General features: G+C 32.4%; 2 non-coding genes across 2 annotated transcripts; one reads left to right on the top strand and one right to left on the bottom strand.

The window, feature by feature from the left end:
* The first annotated feature begins 742 nt into the window (after positions 1–742).
* Positions 743–849, top strand: LOC123193790. The gene has a single exon (XR_006497151.1). It is a non-coding gene; the product is annotated as a small nucleolar RNA R71 (small nucleolar RNA).
* Positions 850–8,945: 8,096 nt separating this feature from the next.
* Positions 8,946–9,052, bottom strand: LOC123193776. The gene has a single exon (XR_006497138.1). It is a non-coding gene; the product is annotated as a small nucleolar RNA R71 (small nucleolar RNA).
* Between the last annotated feature and the right edge of the window lie 327 nt (positions 9,053–9,379).

Here is a 9,379-nt window from a genome sequence, read left to right as displayed (position 1 = left end):
TGGAAGTACTTACTTATTGGCCCAATTGTACTTCAAGCATCTTATTATGTATGGCCAATTGATCCACTTTAGCAGTAAGTTGTCTAATCGCTTCATCTTGAGCATCGCCCTTTTGTTTTTGGGTAAGAATGAAATTCTCCATCATCAATTCTAGATTTGATTTTTGCTTTTGAGGAGGTTGAGGATGGTGTAAAGGTTAGGGGTTAGTGTTTCTAGCTTGGAATCCTAGAGGTGCTATTTAAAATTCTGGTTTGGGTTAGAAGTATTGGCTTGGTTTGATTATGCAAAGTTTGGGTGGTTCCTCCAACCTGGGTTATATGTATTTGAATAAGGATTACCCTATCCCTTTTGGTTGTAATTGAGAAAATTCACTTGCTTATTTGTAGGCTCATGTGCATAGTGGGTACCTATTTGGCATGCAAAACTCGCATGATCTCCTCCACAATTCTCACAACTAGAAGTTTTTACAACCTTCATATCTAATCTCTCCAATTTCTTTGTCAATGCATCCAACTTAGCATTCACTATAGTAATTCCATCCACTTCATGTACTCCCAAATGTCTTCTTTGACTAGCTCTATCATTAGGCCATCGACAACTGTTGGAAGCCATTTCTTCAATCAAGTGCAAAGCCACGTCGGATGTTTTACCCATTAATGACCCATTAGCAGTTGCATCCAAAATACTTTTCAACGAGTGAGAAAGATCATTATAGAAAGTTTGAACAACTAGCCAGTCAAGCAAACCATGATAGGGACATTGTCTATGTAGATCTTTGAATCTTTCCCCAGCTTCATATAAAGACTCATCATCCCTTTGGCAAAAAGTGGCAATCTCATTTCTTGATTTGACCGTTTTACCAGGTGGAAAATATTTTGCAAGGAAAGCTTCAGAAAGTGCTTGCCAAGTAGTGAATGCACCAGGTGCTCTAGAATCCAACCAAGATGTTACCCTATCCTTCAAAGAAAATGGAAATAGCCTTAATTTGATTGCATCTTTAGAAACCCTATTCATTTTGAAGGTGTCACATATCTGAGAGAAACATGATAGGTGGACATGTGGATCTTCATTTTCTAACCCTCCAAATTGGTTTTATTGCACCATCTGAACAATAGAAGGTTTAATCTCAAAATTGTTAGCAACCACAGCGGACCTCACTATACTAGAATAACCATCATATACAGTAGGTATAGCATAATCATGAAGAGCTCGTTGATTGTTGATGTAATCTTCCATGGCGACTTTTTGTCTTACTCGTCTTTCTCTTCTATGTCTTTTAAAGGTTCTCTCAATTTTTGGGTCAAAATCCAATAATTCTGGATTTTGAGATCTGGTCATAAACCAATAGAGTACCTACAAAGAAAGAACAAAGACAACCAGAAATCAAATAGAATAAAAAAAAATAAAACTCTAGTCTAGCCAAACTACAAATTATACTAATATCAACAAAGCACCAATCCCCGACAACGGTGCCAAAAACTTGTTGCCAATGGCTCGCAAGTATACGAGTCAATCAAGTAATATAGAAAGATGTCAGTCCCACAGAGATTGGTTGTCGAATACTAGCTTGTTTTGTAGTTTAAATTAGCTAGAGAAATAAAAATGCTATGGATTGGGATTGAATTAAAAATAATAAAATAAAACAACTAACTAAATCGAAATTAACAAAGGAAAATAATCACCTAGCAAATTAAAAGTGAAATACCAATTATAAAGAAGCCTAGGGTTTATGATTTCACTATCAATTACTCAAAAATCAGTAATGAATCTAATTAAAATCGATGATAAGATGAATTGTTGATGGTTAATTATCCTATTTTACCCAATTCCTCTCTCAAGGTTAATTAGGAGTGTTAAGATTAAAAGCTTACTTACTTTCGTGGTATGTTGTTAATTAAAACTCATTAATTTCTATGACAATCAATTTGCCCACAAAAGATTTATATTTATCTCTAAATAAAATCCTAGGTTTAGCAAAGGCATGAACTAATTAGGTATGTATTTCTCAATATCACTCTCTAATCTATAAACAAGCATGGCATTGGGCCCTAACACCAAGCAAGAAGTTAAAATCACAATTACTAAATCAAACATTCATCATCATTAATTAAAAATCAAAACCCATTACGTAATTTTTGAGAATTTATAGATTCATCATAAACCCTAGGAAAGGAAATTAGTTATTCATGGCTATAAAGTTCAAACTAAAAGATAAAGTTAGAGAGAGAGACATTTTGAATCAATAAAAGAAGATAATAAGAGAGATAAGAAAAACTCTAAGGTCTTCAAATCTTGATTCTCTTGGGTCTTCTATTTTTAATCTTGGATCTTCCCTCTTCTACTTGTTTCTTGAAGTTTTTTCTCTCTAAAAATCCTTTGAGCTGCTGTATATTTGGTTCCCCCTTCGGAGAAGACGAAATTTTCTTTTTCTACCTGTCACTTAACCCTATTTTTTGTTTTCTCTTTTTTTTTTTACGCCCAGTAATTATGGGCACCAATTATGACCATAAGACTGCCCATAATTACTCTCTGCCTCTTGATGTAAACCTTTCTTATTTGCTTCTTTAAGTTTCCATTTTCACTCTAAAAGGGGCTTGAATGACTCCAAATCATCTACAAATATAATTCAAAGAACAAAATAAGATAAAGCCATCAAGATTAAATAAAACTTAAAGAATTTGACAAAATGGACCAAAATTCACATTAAAACTATACTATTATAACCTTATTTGTGTGTATTTCATACACACATCATCTTTCATGGAGAAAAACACTGATAACCAAGCTTTTATCGATTGCAAGTTCATTATGTCATTTCCAATAATCAAGATGTTATTAATATACAATATTAGATATGTAAATATGTTCCTACTGACCTTCTTATACACACACGATTCATCTTTATTTTTGATAAAATTAAACTTTCATACAACTTCATCAAAATGAATATTCCAACTTTTAAAAGCTTACTTAAACCTATAATTGGACTTTGTTGTTTGCATACCTTATTAACCTGTCCAGCAAGAATGAAACCATTAGGTTATACCATATAGACGTCTTCTACAATGTTACCATTTAAGAAGGTAGTTTTGACATCCATTTAAAAGATTTCATAGTCATAGTATGCAGTAAGAGCTAGCATAATCCTAATAGACTTAAGCATAACGATAGGAGAAAAGCTTTCATCATAGTCAAAACCATATTTTTGTGTGAAACCTTTAGCAACCAGTCGTGCTTTATAAGTATGCACGTTAACTTCCATGTTAGTTTTCTTTTTGAAAACTCATTTGCACCTAATAGGTTTTACTCCTTCAAGTGCATCTACTAGAGTCCATGCTTTGTTCTAGTACATGGAGTTTTTTCAAATTTTATAGCATCCAACCATTTATCAAAATCTGGACTCGAGACAACATCATTATGAGTCTTAGGTTTATCATCAAAGATGACCAATATGTTGTTGTGTTGAGTAATAAGAAACCAAATCTTTCTAGCTTGTGACATACTTGTGTAGATCTACATAACTTTTATGTACTCTAAGGTTTTTCCTTTTGACATTGAGGAACTTTCTCATGATCACCTATCTATGATAGCATATCGTCCTATCTAACATCTATGGTATCTGGTGGTATAGGAACTTCATCAAGTTCGACCCTCCTCTCACTGGTCCTCTTGAAAATAAATTATTTCTCGAGGAACACACCAGTACAAGCAACAAAGACTTTTCGCTCCTCTATGTGGTAGAAGCATTACCTTTAGTTTCTTTCAAGTATCCCACAAAGATACATTTTTCAGACTTAATGTTTAACTTTTTCAAAATCAATTTCTTGATATAAGTTTCATTACCCTAAAGCCTCAAGTATTCTAGATTGAGTTTTAGCTTAGTCTATAACTCATATGGAGTTTTATCCACTGATTTAGATAAGACACGATTTAGTGTATAAACAGCAAAATCTAGGGTATGTCCCTAGAAAAACATAGGTAGATCAATAAAAATCATCATAGACTTGACTATATTCATAAAGGTTTTATTCTTCTGTTCAAATACACCATTATATTATGGTGTACCAGAAGAAGTAAGTTAAGAAACTATCCTATGTTCCTTCAGGTATCCTCTGAATTTAGCATTTAAGTATATATCGTCATAGTCATTACAAAAGATTTTAATTTGTTTCCTAAGTTGCTTCTCTACCTTGTTTTGAATTCTTTGAATTTATGAAAGCATTTAGACTTGTGTTTCAATAAAAACACATAGTCATATCTATAAAGGTCATTAGTAAATGTGATGATGTAGGTTTCCTCATATATAGTATGCACTATCATGGGCCTACACACATTATTGTGAATGATCCCTAACAGTTCAGTCACCTTTTTACTATGTCCAATGAAGGGTGTTTTGACCATCTTACCCAATAGATATGATTTGTATTCATCATAAGATTGGAAGTCAAATAACTACAAAACTTTTTGTTCAAGAAGTCTTTATATGTATTTTGGTCCTTTGTGGTCTGGCTTGCAATGTCATAGATATGTGGTATTCAATTCGTTTGTTTTCAAACGTTTATTATTTTGCATATTTAGAATTTCATTATCTAGTTTTAGAATGTACAAACTATTATGTAAATTAGTTGTTCTATAGAAAATATTATTAAACCTAATAGTTATAATACCACCAACAATAAAAAATGAATATTCTTCCTAGTCTAAAATAGACACAGAAATTAAATTTCTATAAATAGATAGAACATAATACCATTTATTTAATCTTAAACAAGCCTAATGGGAAACATAAGCTAATAAATTCCTATGGCTAATGTAGTAACACGTGTTCTATTTCCAACTCATAGGTCAACCTCTCCTTTGGCAAACAATTTACTATGTCACAGTTCCTACATATCAGAATCAATATATGTACCACATCCTATGTCTACAACCCAAGATGAATAAAGACAATAGTTTATCTCAATGATAAACATGTTTGAACTAGAGGTTTCAGTTGTCTTTTTCTTCTTGTTTTCTAGAAAGGTCTTGCAATGTCTCCTCTAATAACTAGTTTTGCCAAAATAGAAGCAAACAACCTTTCCCTTCCCCACCCTATCTATTGGTTGAGTAGCAGTATCTAGTTACTACCTTTCGTACCTCGTCTTTAGCCTGTTTAAGCACATATAGCAATTTCTCAAGGTCCTTTTCATTTAGGTTAAAGTTCATGATAAAATTAGCCTATGAATTAAGGAGGAATTTTAGCATCAAGTCAATAGTAAGCTCATTGTCCATGATGAAACCCAAGCTCACCAACTACTCAATATAGTCAGTTATCTTGACCATATGAGGGCTAACTTATCCTCTATCAGAGAGTTTGCAATCAAACAACACACTTGACACCTTATATCATTCAACCCTCATACAAGTGGCATATAACTCTCGAAGGTGTGCAAGTATGGATTAAGCATCCATTTCCTCATATTTTTTTTTTAAGCTCAAGTGACATGAAAGTTAGTATAAGGCATTGAACTTCCATAAAGTCATCAAGATACTTTTTAAAAGTATTTTTTTCCTCTTGAGTTGCATCAGGACCAGGCTTACAAGGCAACGACCCCTCAAAGATGTATAACCTCTTTACCTATCACAGAATAATCTGAAGATTTACTTATCAATCAATGAAGTTACTTCCAATGAGCCTATTTTCTTTTTGAAAATTGATCGATACGTTAGATTTGATATGGTGATAATTTGATCTACAATTTATAGATAAAGACAACTAGTGATTTTATTCATAATTGATATTCATTTTAATTATGGATTTGATTAATTAAAATGCTCTCACTATTTTCCTTAAACCAATAGCCCTCACTATTATACTTGAAAAGTTCAGATCAACTTTGTAGTGGACCAATACCTTATTGCATTAATTTTCCCTTTCAGTTTGGTCTAGAGCAATTTCGAATAATCAAATAGGTAAATTTTAAATTAATCACCAAAAGCCCATGATCTCAAGTTAGGTTTTGGCCCAACAAATCATGCAGCCTCAAATGTAACTCTCAGTATTAGTAGGGTGGATACTACATATCACCTTGCATCGACAAATACATTTCTTACTCATGCCTCTAATATACTTCACCTCCCTTTTGGCGAATAAGTACACTAATTAAGTCAAACCCAATATGAATATCTCCTAATTTTCCACTTGGTAAAAGTGTGCCCTTCGTTTTGGGGAACAAGGTTTCAATGAACAAGGGTTTAATTAGGCTATCATATTGGAAGACACCAATTTAATCTTATACTTAATATTTAAATTGAGGGTTTTTAATTAATTAGTCTTATCAGATTTTATGCCACATGTTAGGTGATATTTCGAAAAATATAACCATTCACATTCATCCAACAATGTAAAATTAAAATGACTCAGTACACAACCATAACTAATGTTAAATCTCTCAAGCTAAAAAAGGTTTGACTCATCAACTTAGGTGCATATTTTGTCTTCATCTTTGCACTTGTCCTTTTCACCTCCATTCTTCAATAATTACATAGTTTTGTTTCCTAGTTACATTATTCTAAGAAAATAAAATAACAATATAAACTAAAGAGGAAAGGAAATTCAGGCAGGGCATGCAAACCTTATTTGAGAATTACAACCCAAAGAAAATTAGTAAAATAAAAACATTCATAGCGGTTCATTGGTCGTGTACTAGGCATCATGCATACATACATCCATACATACATATCTAATTAAAATTAAATTTTAATTATTAATTAGCCAAATGTTAAATTATTTTTTATCCCTAAAAATTTGCAAAGTAATTGTTCAACCCTAAGACTTAAGGAAATTTAAGTTTTGATTCAAATTTAATGAAACTCAAACCGAAATCTAACTCCCAATCTTGAAGGGCATGTAGGCATCTCAGGAGACACATTAAGGGCATGATAGAGGACCACTGTACATGGTTTGCATTAAAAAAAAAATCACAGCTTAGGCAAAAAAATTGTCTAGCCACGCATAAGTTCAAGGTATAGCAAGTACACTAGTGGTAGGCACAACTTGGACAAAATTACCCAAACAGGTGTCATCTAATGATGCATCAGTGCGTACATTAAGAATAGGACAGGGCAAAGGTTGCCTTGCCACATCCAACAAGTTCAAGCTTAGGCTGCCACCCTCATTGACCTATAAAACATATTCTGTCTAGGCATGTACCGTGGCATGAAGTAGCCCTGCCATACGCAACACCACCTTGTTCAGTTTTCGTTCTAGCTATTATCGGTGATATCTCTAGCATCAGTTTCTAGACTTTTCAGTAACAAAAAATTTAGGAGCTGTAGTGCAAACGCATGCCAATCATCGTATGAGCAATGATGGTGAGTAAACCATGCTTACATGACAAATTGGCTATCAACCTTGAATTTAATCTTGTATCAACAATTAAACTCAAAAAAAATTCAAGAATAATCATTCAATAAATTTAACACATCTTTATATTTTTCTTAAACTCAACAAATCATGCGACAACACTAATGCAAATCAATTTTATCAATTTTAGGGTTTTTATTATTTATCAATTACATGCAACAAAATATATTTTCATAAAGTATGTCTAAACAGTGGCTCTAATCTATAGGGTTTTAAGGCATTGTTAACTGGTAGTACGGTGGAATTAAAAATTTTTAAAAATATCAAAGATCCTAAAACTCATACAGGATACTCATTTTAATGTATAGATTCATAAACATGTTAAAAGAACATAAGGTGTTTAGAAATTATACTTCTGTTGTTGGTTCCTCTAATACTTCACATGATTATGTAAAGATCTCTATCCAACCATCTTGAGGAGCACAAATGGGTGGCGATCTAAAAAGAAGATTGCTAAGGTTTCTATTAACTCAATTTTGGAAATTATATCATGACAATAGACGCTTGCGTCAATAAGATTCTAGGCATAAAAATGTGTGTTTAAGATGTATGCGTTTTGGATTGCTGCATTAAAAAATTTGATTCAAACTAAACACTTTTATTTATAAGGCCTGCATGAATTCTAAATTAGTTAGAACTCTAACTACCTAAGTGATAAGATGTCCAAGAGTTCTTATTAAATTAATATTCTTAATTTATTGAAAGTTTTAATTCATAGAAATGCTAATTAAATTATAACTCCAACTCAACCTAAATTTTCTATCAAATAAGGACTTTGAATTTATTAAAAGTTTTAATACATAAGAATTCTAATTAAATTAGGATTTCAACTCAACCTAAACTTTCTATCAAACAACATAAAAGGGTCGATGCTTTAAACCAAAAAAGCTTATTATAACATGTTATCGTACACTGAGAGTTACACTAGGAGATTTTTCAAGAGTAGATAAAGCTTGTTATAGAAGTATCTACTAGATTAGAGATCAAATCCACTTTGTAGGAAAAAATTTGAGACAGGTAGGGTTTAGATAATTTGCGTATAGTGATGTGTTAAAGGGTTACCAAGGCTACCTAGAAAAATTATTAGATTGTGAATGCCATTTTAAGGTTTCGTGGCTTAATATATGTTCCCTAAGATATAGATTTGGAAGGTTAGATTTCAGTTGAGGCTCATAGCATACTTTATAGCCCATCTCAGAAGTCCAAAGATATATCAAGATTTGGGAAGATCATTCTGGTGATTAAAGATGAAAAAAAGGCTATGGTAGACTTTATAGCTAGATGTGTAATGTGTCAGAACATGCAACTTTATTTGTTGCCAAGTGATGACCAAAATGCAAATATCATAAACTTTTTGGTGAAATGTGATACCTTCAAGTAAATCAGTGTGACTAACAATATCATTCATCTATGGCTTTTTCCTTTCTTCCTATTTAATAAAGCCAAGGTTTGAGTTAATAAATTACATGTGGAATCGATAACAACATGGGATATGGTACAAAGATTTCTAGGCAAATTCTTTCTGCCATGTAAGACTATAAAACTATATGATGGCATCACCAACTTTATGCATTTAAATATAGAATCATTATACAAAGCCTGGGAGAAGTACAAGGAATCTCTTAAAAAATGCCCATACCATGGCTTGCCATTTTAGTTACCAATCTAAACTTTCTATAATGGTCTATATGTTACCACTTGTACTATAATTGATGCAACATCTAGTGCACTATTATGAGGAAGTCACATGAGATAGCTTGTGAATTATTTGAAGAGATGGTTGTCTAACAAGCAACCACATAATCCTTATGCCCTTACATACAACCCTAAGTGAAGGAGTCACCATAAATTCTCATAGAGCAATAAAAACAATGCGACTAAACCATCTGTAGGATTCAACCAACCTCAAAAGAAGAAGTCTAACCTAGAAGAAATTACATCCAAGTTTATATTTAGCACTAAAAGAAAGATGCA

This window comes from Mangifera indica, chromosome 12 (genome assembly GCF_011075055.1).
Source record: "Mangifera indica cultivar Alphonso chromosome 12, CATAS_Mindica_2.1, whole genome shotgun sequence".
Lineage (NCBI taxonomy): Eukaryota > Viridiplantae > Streptophyta > Magnoliopsida > Sapindales > Anacardiaceae > Mangifera > Mangifera indica.
The sequence above is the reverse complement of the archived record's forward strand: the minus strand, read 5'-3'. Positions and strand labels throughout refer to the sequence as shown.